Genomic DNA, 11258 nt, shown 5'->3' on the forward strand with positions numbered 1-11258 from the left:
GTACGCTCTTGTCAAGGTTTGCCGTGGCATCCCACTCCTTCAGTGTAACCGTACCAATTGAGCTGAAATGCCGGGCATGAACGCGCCTCAACGGAGCAGGGCGATCGGAAGGGAAGACCAGCTGCCGCAGTAGCGCGCGAACCGCTGCGCGTGAGGGAAGAGTGCATTGCCGCGATGGCGTGTCCCCCTCTCTGTCACTCTCGCAAACCTTTGTTAGATGATGATAGTGATCTAAGGAAAGGAAAGACGCTTGATTCTGCAACCCGTGAGGGAGCACGGCGAAGCGTCGTTCCTTGTTCGCACAAGCGTCTATTCTTCATAATTTCTCTCTCTCTCTCTATCTGATAAGCTCTCGCCTGCGTTCTGACTGCGCCTCGGTAAGGCCCATATAAAACGCGCCAAGCGTCTCAACGCGCTGGCTTGCCCGCGAAGTATTCATAACTCGAAGGACGCTCAGCAGCGTTCCATTGGACATTGGGCCACCCTAATATCTCCATTATATAGGCCCGCACCCGAATTTCAAGTTGGCGCACCCCAAAATTTCAATTTGGCCCACCCCTAAATTTCAACTTCACCTATCCGCAAGTTTCAAGTTCGCACACCTCCAAAATTAATTTGGCGCACGTCCGAACTTCAAGTTGGTCTGCCTACAAATATCAGTTGGCCCACCCCTACTGTGTGCTTCCCCATTCATTTTCTAAGGAGCCCTATGTATATCTATGCGTATTCTCTTTTTATTTCATTTCTTTTTCTTTATATTGCTAATTATCGCTGAAAATATTTACCGCTTTAATACCGCTACGCGACTCGCACTCTGAAGACAGCAGTATCAGTCGCGGCGTCCCAGTGGCCACGGCGTTTTACGTTTGCGAAATGAGGCCGCTGATTCATTTTCGTGCCCTGGCGGATGCATTTTCATTGGGGAGAAATGTAAAAATTTCCAAGGAGTGACACATGTTTCGACTCGCGTTAAAACGCGCTAAAAATACTGATAGAATGATCGAACTTATCCTGGAGTTCTGCTCTACAGCGTCTTTCATAACGCACGACCAGTTTTTGAATGTTTACCAATGAATTTAAGGTACCGTGTTCGCGGTGTCGAAGTGCCAAGTGCAGCCGCTGAACAATACACTCGAGTCGCAATACTTTCGGCAAGGTCCATGCGGCCCTGGTCATGCCAGAAGGTGGCTGCGTCGCTTCATCATTCACCTTTGACTTGAGCTACGCTTCGTTCTCTCCCGATAAAGATATATCGTGCTCATTTAATGGTGTAGAAGGTAGGCATTATGACCACTTGTCAGGAGAAAGAGGCACTCCGCTCTGCGTTTTACTTGTCCCGCAATATACCACGCTTTTTCGACAAGAGACGCTGTGACGCTTACAGAAAATGCGCCGCTATTTGTCTTCTTCCGTCGACCGCTTGTCATGGATAGTTTCGTCGCGTTTATTCCCTATGGGGCTGACGTCGTGCACGTTGTATCGCGGAAACTACGCCATCTGTCTTCGCCACGTCTTCCCTGTTGCTTTTTTTTTTATATAAAATGAGTTGATGGATAACGCGGACAATCGCGTTGCTGTGCTTGGTTTATTTCTGAATATGGCACGCCTTCAGAGAGTCCTTGTAATCGTGCTTTATTTTAAGGCAAATAAAAATAAAGAAAAAAAGAGGCACGTTAGTTACGGTGCAAGAACCATAGAGATCATAAACGGGGAAAGGCAGGTAAGTTTACGAGGCTGAGTCCAATTCGCTACCCTGCACTGGGGAAGGGGAAATAGTACCAAGAGCTAAGAAGAATTGCAGGAGAGAAGTTCCCAGAACAAACTCAAAGACTGCCTGAAGAGTTCATCACTCGTTCACTCAAAAGCGATCAGCCTGCACTGTAAAATAATTTACAACCTTAAAGTATCAAAAGAAAAACGAGTGTAAATTGGTCTTTAACTCACACACTCTCACGTCTATTGGGCGTAAGGGTGTGAGATAGACCAATTTTCACCCTCTTTCATATTTAAGACTGTAAATTACTTTACTGTGTAGGTTTTTTTATCTGAAGGAGTGCACATTTCTTGTCTGTTTTATGCATCGCCAGTAAAGCGAGAGAAGCCATGGTCACAGGATGCTTTCTTTGGTAAAGCTGTTAAGATGTGTTAGCGAATTTCGCTTCTGCGATACCAAAGATGTTTACCGGTATCGTGAGAGGAGGCTTAGTAAGCCTGGACATGGCGCAAAAAAAAAAAGAAAGAAAGACGGGTGCTGACACCACCCGGAAGTACACCGCAAGTACACCGCAAACGCTCTCCGCGGCGCCGTGGATTTCGACTCCCAACTGCCTGTGCCCAAGGACTAAAACGAAAGACTGAATGATGGCAAGCTTCCGAAACTTTTCCTGCCCTAAAATTCGTACAAACACGAGACGATAATTCCAAACCATTGACGTCACGCTGACGTACCGGCGGTGCGGTGGCTTCGGTACAATATTTCAGAAAATGAAGCTGGTTTCCATTTTTTGCAGTTGATCCAACACAAAAGCACGGAACGTTCGTGAAGCCTGCTGAAACGGAACGACTTCGCGGCAGTCGGCGGAGCGCTTTTTGGAATTTTTTAGCAATCACGCAATAAATAATTTTTTAACTTGAGTGACATCTTAGGAAACTGATATCAGTTGATGTTTGCAAATTAGAACCCTCGCCAACGCTTAAAGAGGGGAATCTCAGCCTACTGATGCTATTCTAAAAAAAGTTGAAAAAATAAATAAAGGTCGCCAAATGTTTCCATCGATATGGTAAAGATTTCTGAGCTATTTTGCTGTTACCCGTAAGATAAAGCTACGCCATTGACTGTATTGTGTGTAACCGTCCATCGTGTCGCTGGAAGTGTAGAGTTTCGTATAAAAATTATTAGGAAGCTAATTTGTAACTGGTGTCTGCAGGAGCCGCCGTCATGCTGTGTAAAATATTATTAGTCCACTGATTGGCGCAAACTTTGTCCTCCTGCCTTCAATGAACTTCGTGTCCTCGGAAACTGATCATGTGCAACAAAATATTGCGTCATAAATGTTCCAATTCGCAATCATTATGCATGCGTGCAGAGCTTTATTGCCTCCTGCTTTTAGAAAAAAGAAAGAAAAGCGTGATGACTCAAGTCAACGAGGCCACGTAAACGTCTGAAGACACAAACATGAAAATCGGGCAAGTCCGCGTAACACTCACCATTCCCACTGTGGCGGAACAAACGCTGCAGCAGAACTGCGTTGGCGCATACCATCGCCCAGAGTGCCGGACAATGTTTCCACGGCAGCGACAAGCTACTAACGTAACATTTTTTTATCCCGTCGAGCTCTCTCTGCCCTCTTTTTCCGAGCTGTTGAGAGCACGTTTGATTTGCTCGCGTACCACACGCGGATTGCACCGCACGCATGCGCGTCTGTGTCTGAGATGCTTCGTTTTCAGTGGAGAGCTTTAGGTTAGGGGACGCAAGCGGCTTGCGTACGCGAGAGATAGGGGCGACGGTACTGCGCATGCGCAGACTGAGAGGTAGGTGTCTGTGCATGCGCAGTACCTTCTTGCGTACGCAAGCCCCTTGCGTCCCCTAACCTAAAACTCTCTATTAAAGAAGGCTGCGGGTGCGGCTGTTTCGCCTTACACGAGCCTGCCGCAACTGCTGTTGATCTTACAAGCTGATAGAAACCTCTCGCAGCCAGCTTCGCCGGTAACGAAACAAGCTACGCTGTGCGATAGGAAACAGGCTACGCCACTTGTAGCGCCAGCACTCCGAGGTTTGCGTGGAAGCTTACACATTGACTTTCTTCCCCCGGATGACGCCAGAGATGAGAACGCGTGTTGAATGCGCCAACACACGCAGTGGCTTGCATCCACGTTGCTTTCGCCGCGTTGCTTAATGTCGAGGTGTACAATATAGGCGAGGATGGTCCGAAAGATAGCTGCGCAACAACGGCTTGACTGGCCCGACCGCTCGAGTAAATAAATAAATAAATAAATAAATAAATAAATAAAACTACAGCAAGAAGCGACAGTACATGAAAATGCGCATAGGACCCTTATGAAAATGCACAAGCTGAAGTTTAAACAACAAAATAGCAAAAGTCATAATAAAAACATCTGATACAGCATTTTTTTTTTTCATTTTATATGGGATAGGAATACCTGTAATAAAGTGCCGGCAACCGACGGTTTAACGCATCGTGACGCTGGCCAAGCGTCGACCCGGGGTTATACCCTACTCTGCACTACCCCAGTCGGGCCCGTTTGTAGTGGATCATGAGGTTTGTGCTTTTCGAGCGCATCCCGGGCCTGCTGGACGGCCCATAGTTGTGAGTCCTTGTCTGCTGACTGCAGTGCATCTTGAAGTTCTGGCGGGTAAGTCCTGGAGGTAGCTGCTGTCAGGAACCTGGCACAGTCCCACATGATGTGCCATTGGTCCGCCGGACCCGCTGCACAAACACCGCACAGCCCACTCGGATAGAGCTCTGGGTGAAGCGCGTGCAGCATTGCGGGGGCGAGGAGTGACGAGGTTTACGGCCTCGTCCCGATTGAGAGCCGGGTGGGGAGGCGGCATTGTCAGTCGAGCTAAGCGATAACACTTGGTTACTTCGGCCTAACTGGTCAATCTGTCCTTGGTTTCGAACCACCACACAGAACGGTCACGCTCGGGTAAGCGCTCGTGCCGCCGAACGGTACGCGTCTCGTTGTGGTTCGGTGAGGTGCACACTCGCCGGCGTGCGCCGGGAACCACCTGATACGGATGGTGCTGCCGCGGTCTTGGAGGTGGAGCTTGCCGATGACGGCGGCCGCCGGCGCGCATCGCTCGAGTCGCTGAGCACGGTGAGACACTCGGCCTGCGTGATCGCCAGAGCGATGGCAACCCCCTCAGCGTCTGTGGCGTTCGTGCACCGCACGTTCGCTGCCGTTGTCTTCGTGCCGGTAGCCGCCGCAACGACCACTGATGCGAAGCCTTCCCGCTTGTATTCCGCTGCGTCCACGTACCGGGCGTGCGGGTCTTGGGCGTGTTGTTCGGTGAGGGCCTTGGTCCGCGCCTGTCGCCGTTCTTAGTTGCACTCTGGGTGCATGTTCTTCGGGATGGGGTCCACGTAAATGTGGGCCCGCGCCTCCTCTGTGATCTCGCACGGTTGCCGGCTGGGAGCTTGGGAATTGTATATTTCATCTTTAAAGGCAGTCACTTTTAATCGCTAAATTCAAACTTATTTATTGTTTTGGGGTGCGAATAGCCTAGCAGTTAAAACCGTAATTTATATGTGGCCGCAGAAAACATCATGAATATGTCGTGTTAGACAAGAGGCGGTATTAGCTTGTCGACTAGCTTAAAATTGAAATAGGCTTGCCAATCTTAGAATATCTCATATTTAAAGGCTGATAATATTGGCACTCACACGCAGTGGTTCCTTTTACACTTCGAACTTTGCCAAGAGTTCAGGCGTCTGTCCTCATTTGTGAGCGCTGGGTGATCGCTCGCGCTTTGGGCAAAATGTTGCTCGCGTAAAGCTTCAAACTAACAATAAGGATAGTGGCTAGCCGGGCTTGTTGGTACGAACACATTCTTTTGCAAACAGTGCGAATAACGAGACACAGGAAGTGGCACACAACGCAGACGCTGTCGAGTGCCTGTGTCACCTATGCCATGTGTCCCGTCATTCGCGCTGTTTCCAAAGGATAAGAGCACGTACAATAGCACATTTGCTCTGCTATACATATAAGTTTTGATCCTTTGCCCGAGTGCTTAGGAAGGTCACATGATCGACAGTTCATTCTGCACTTCTGCATGACGTAATGTCGGTTCCGACCATTCAGTGCCTGGAGAAGCGGGTACCTCCCTTCGATGCGCTCGAGAACGGTGTGACGTCAAAGTAAAGCGGACCGTATGTTCGTCAAGATCTTTATTTAATCCTGTCCCACTATCTAATAGGCCGAGAAAGACGCACTGATAGTAATATCACTAAAATACGCTGATTAAGAATTCATTTCCACTTTACGACCAACAAGACCCCTGTAATACAGTACCTCTCTGGTTCCGACTTTCTTCTTCATCTTATGAACGAAGAAAGAAAATTCAACTAAACTCCAAGTACAACGTCATGATGGCGGCCGTACTTCGACGTGCTTGATTGAGACCCTCGCATGCTTAATTTAGGCGCATGTCGAGGATAACTGGCAGTCTAATAGATTTACACAAGGGTGCCACGAGAACGGAAACGCAGTCTGAGTTGCCGAGTTAGGTCATGGAATAAAATTAGGATCTTCGCAGTCGAAAGATGGGGTCAGCTGGCGTGAGACGGGCAATGGGAGATCGCTGGGATCGCCGTCATCCTGCAGCAGGGCATAAGTAGGTTGTTGTTGTTGATGATGATGACTATGATGATGATGATGAATACGACGACGAAGCAGAAGAAGGAACCTCAGGTGGGAAAAATAATCCTAAGACCCCATTGCAGCATGTCCTATAGCACCAGTGTTACTTTGCAGTGTTAATATCAATCAATCAATCAATCAATCAATCAATCAATCAATCAATCAATCAATCAATCAATCAATCAATCAATGTTATGAAATTTATTAAAGTAAGCAGAGTTGATTATATCGCATTTTGTCGCGTGTTCCTAATTTTCTACTAACTCCATGTACCCCCGGTGCCTGCCACAGCGCAAAATATCCATGAATGTCATATTATTTATTTTATTTCCTTGTAGTTGCTCGTACTTTGCCTGTGGAAAATAGCTGCACGAAATCACCAGCGCTTTATGGGTCTGTCCCGTGGCAACAACAAGTAAAGACGCGAAAAAACGAAATCGCAAGTTAGCCGACTCAAATCTACGACATGCATTAAAACACAGATATTCAGTCAGAATTAACGTGCTTAGAACGGGAACTAAATTCCTTTCCTCGTTTCCCTCGCGATGGCTCTCTATAATGCGTACTGTAGCCTCTGCTTCATTTAGCAAAATCCGAATGTGAAAGGGCCCCAGAATAGGCTCCCGGGAATTTAACAAAACCTAGTTTTGTGTTAATCGCGCTTGCACCGGTAGGATGAAGAGGCTATAGCAGAGAAAGCAATTTAAGTTGGAGACCTTTAAAACCTTTCGTAATGCGCCAGCTTTTCATTATAAGGTTGTAAAAACAGCAGAGGCACGAGAGTGCGCGTGGCCTTATGGAACCTAACTAAGCACCTCCCTAAAGGCGAGAAAGGGTGGAAAGGTACAAAGAAAAAAAAAAGAGCCTTCGTGGTTTGGACTAACTTGCGAACAAAAGTAGGACAGAAGAGAGCCTAAAGCATACCGAACAAATTCTCGTCGTCAGAAAAACTCCCTGACACCTTCTTTCTTTCTTCTTTTCTTTCTTTCTCTCTTTCTTTCTTTCTTTTCTTCTTTCTTTCTTTCTTTCTTTCTTTCTTTCTTTCTTTCTTTCTTGTTATTTTGAGTTCGTACATGTGTTTATGCGTTTGTGCACGTTGCGGCCGATGAGCACACGAACTATGGATTTCTTACTGCATATATATCTTTATACTGTTGTTTCGGCTACGCGAAAACTGGTAGCCGTCCCCATCACAGGACAACGACATGTCTTCCTTTTATTTTCATTTCAATAAAAAGAAGTCGTTTTCTATGCAGCGGGCGGTTTTAGAGCGCAGCTCTTAAGCCCCCGTTCCTGCGTTAAGCGTCGGCGTCCCTAGGCCTGCCTCGGCATTCATCGTAACCGAGTGAGCGTGTGCAGCGGGTGATGGAAAAAAGCGAGAGCGAAGAGAGCGCGAGGACGAAAGCGGAGGAGGAGGGTGCCGCGAAAACATGAGGAGGAAAGCAGCGCAGGAGCGTACGGCGAAAGAGTGAGTAGGAAAGCTGAATGCCGCACAAGACATGCTCGACGGCGGCGACCAGGCATGCGGCGAGCGCTATGGAAACAAAGCACTGGCATGGGCTTCGGGCCCACTGCGCCGCCGCCGCTAGAGATGGCTCTCCACGCGCGCCACGCGCTACAGTGTTTCTTTTTTATTGCGTTACTTTGCATTACGGCATGAAATGGAAGTGTTACCATAATTGTGAAACTCTCTCTCTTGCATAAAGTCCAAAAAGGAGCGGACGCGTTCTTGTGTTCACGCTTTCTTTGTACACGATGGGCGACGCAACCGGTGGAAATGCCTCGTCTGCCGCTGCTGCTCAACGAGCTGACCGAGCAGAGGCTCAGCGCCGCCCAGAGGACCCTGTCGTTTAGAATCAAATTCTTTGCCACAATATATTGCGAATTCAAAACATATAAACAGCTGCGTTCAGAATTCGCATAAGGGAGCCAAGTAATCGTCCGCGAACTTTTTAAATATTTCTTTTGAGCTGAATTTAAGGCTTCTAGCTGCTATCTTTTTTTTTTCTTGACTCATTTTCACGTCACTCGCCTCTTTGTAGATTTGGGTCAACTGCTTTAATTACGCAAAGGTCAGGTTCAAAATCTTTCCAAGGTAAAGAAATGTGCAAGAAAATAGAAGATGAGGAAGCCTGACTGAAACAGGGAGCGAGGAAACGCTGGTAGGTGAAAGGATGGGAAAAAAGAGGGGAGGAGGGGAAACGGGGTCGTGTAGCACTGTTTCGTTCCGTCACCTGTGACCCGTGCTTAAGAGCACACTGGCCACGCTAAAATGGTACTGTGTTCAAGCTCGTGTCAAGCAGCCCATATTCTGTCGACTTACGCAGAAGTGTGTGGGATTAACAATGGGTACTTATTGACCGGCTTCTTAGTTGTGCGGGATAGTCAGCTGTCGCGATTTGCAGCTACGATGGCAGCATACTAGGCAAACGCGAACACAATGTCTACATACACAAACGGCTCCGTTTATCCGGCCTCTGTGTCCAGTTATCGCGAGGTTCAACTTTTGTTCCCCGGCACGGCGTTAGGCAGACAAGCGGGCAGGCACCTTGCGGTAAATAAAGGGCACGAACTGTTCGTAAATAAGTACGAACAGAGCAGGCTAATGAAATCTCGTAACTGGAGGAGCGAAGTCTATTTTTGTAGTAATTGAGTTTGAGGTATTTCCTTTTTCTCTTTTTCATTTCTTTTTTTTTTTTTTTTTGTACCAACGCTTGCTTGCGTGTGCAAGACATCGGCACTTGCGCGACATGTGTTAGCTTTTGGGAAGTAGCATAGCACTCGAGTTGAGTCTTCTTTCTATATTCGTTTTTTCTTTCTCGGATAGACAAAACCTTTTAAATTAAAGAGCGCATCGCGAGAAATTGAGAGCCCCTGCTACATCCAGCGCACATGAGAGATATTGCCTAAAGGCGACGTACAAAAACAAATTAATTTCTTACTCACTTTCGGTATTGAGTACGAAGTTTCTTACCTACTGTTTTTGGCCAACACTCCACCGCAGGCAGCTAGCGTGATTAGTTGTTTTAGAGTAGGAACGCAGGGCGCGGAAGAAGCACTATGCCACGGAACTCGCTTTCCTTTGAAAACATGACCAGAGGAGACAGACCGATGCAAGATATTCGGCTACAATGGCGTCACACACTTTGCGTAATGCAACTGAAATGTACACCTGTAGTTTCCACACGACCAGAGCTGTCTGCACACATTCCGGACAAGGACATAGGTGCCTTGGGGGGAAAGGCATGTTTTTTGCCGCAAGTTAAAACACACACAAAAGGAAGACACATAAAGACAACACGGGCGGCTTTATGTGCCTTCCTTCCGCGTGTGTTTTAACTTGCGGCAAAAAAAACATGTCTTTTAGCAAGCACCAACTAGGCCAACAAGCAGTTCTCTTCTTGGGGTGAAGCCGAGTACTAGTTTCCTTCCTGCCGTTTCCCCACCTGTTGCTGAAAAGAATTTCGTTGATAGCGCTTATTTTCGATGTGCTTTGCGTATTTACTGGGAGATACAGCATGAACATTTATTGGGGGTAATAATATGTGTCGCCATTAAGGGCTCAAAGGAGGCTCTTTATACCTCGTCGGTTATGTGACCGGAAAAAATAAACATCGTGACAGTGACTTGGCAACACGTGCGACCTTTCTTTCTTGGTTTCCAGGTTCCTTTTCGCTACTTTATCAGCCTTCTCTTGATTTTAGCCAGTTCTTCCCGGAAGCTTGATAAAATGCGGGCAGGACTCGAGCCACGAAGGCCCTACGGCTTTGCTGAGGACATTCAACACTTGGTCCTTTCCTGACCCTTCTTATATGCCAGCCTTATTTGTAGCTGTTTATTTCTTTCTTAACATGAAATACATATTATAATTCTTACACGTTTCATTACACACAAGGCTTGCAGGAATCAGAGTCAACAGCTCCAGCCTTCACAAAACTCTTTTCCTCTTTTTCCTTTTTGTTGTTCATCACTTTCCTAACCTAACGTAATCTAACCAAACACTGATGTATCCTAGAAACCCATAGCTGTGATCCGTTGCCATCTTCAGTATACAGACTCATCGATTCCTTCATTTTGAGAGCGAATTTTTGCACTTTCCTTGTAAACAGCAGTACGCTTTAGAATGTTTGAAAACAAACAAACAAGAACAAAAAACACTAAGCAAGAAACCGGGAAACAAATAAAAATAAATTGTATCTTCAGCATTATTTACTCGAGCACCTTAGAAATCTGCGTCGCTTATTTGTGAACGAAATTGTTCGTGCTTCTGTCCGTAAGTGTGTTTGGAAGGGGGAGGTTGGATTTGTATGGCGCTCGCAGTGATGCCTGCGAGATATCGTTCGTGTTTTCCCCATGACACGTGACACGCATCTAAAAGCGCGTTCTCGCCGCGTCGTACACTCGGTGCGAAGCGCGCCGCCCGAATACATTCCCTGTATGAGCGCGAAACGGAAACGATGTGCTTTCCCGGTGCTCTGTATCAGGTTTCATGGCGCGGGACAACACAGCGTATACAACTACGAATGTTTACACATGCTGGAGCTTCTCGTTGAAAAAAGGGGCCAATAAACATGCGTTTTCGATGTCGAAAGCCCCGTTATTGTGTTTACGAAAGCCCCGGTTTTATAGCACGTGTGGTAGGTAGTAAGGTGTAGCCATTGCAGAAGGACGCCTCCAAAGAAAAAAAGAAAAGAAAAACAATAAGAAGAAACAAAAGAAGAAAGAAAGATAGAGAAAGCAAGCTTCTATGACGCATGTAATTAGTGTGCAAAGTGTATACCGTAACAATGGTATATAGCACGTTCTTATGGTGTGCGTATAAGCTCTTAAATGTTACCCAGATCCACCTGACTTTCGGAACCTGTAAGTCATTAGCA

Source organism: Dermacentor andersoni, chromosome 3, assembly GCF_023375885.2.
Source record: "Dermacentor andersoni chromosome 3, qqDerAnde1_hic_scaffold, whole genome shotgun sequence".
NCBI classification, from domain to species: Eukaryota; Metazoa; Arthropoda; class Arachnida; order Ixodida; family Ixodidae; genus Dermacentor; species Dermacentor andersoni.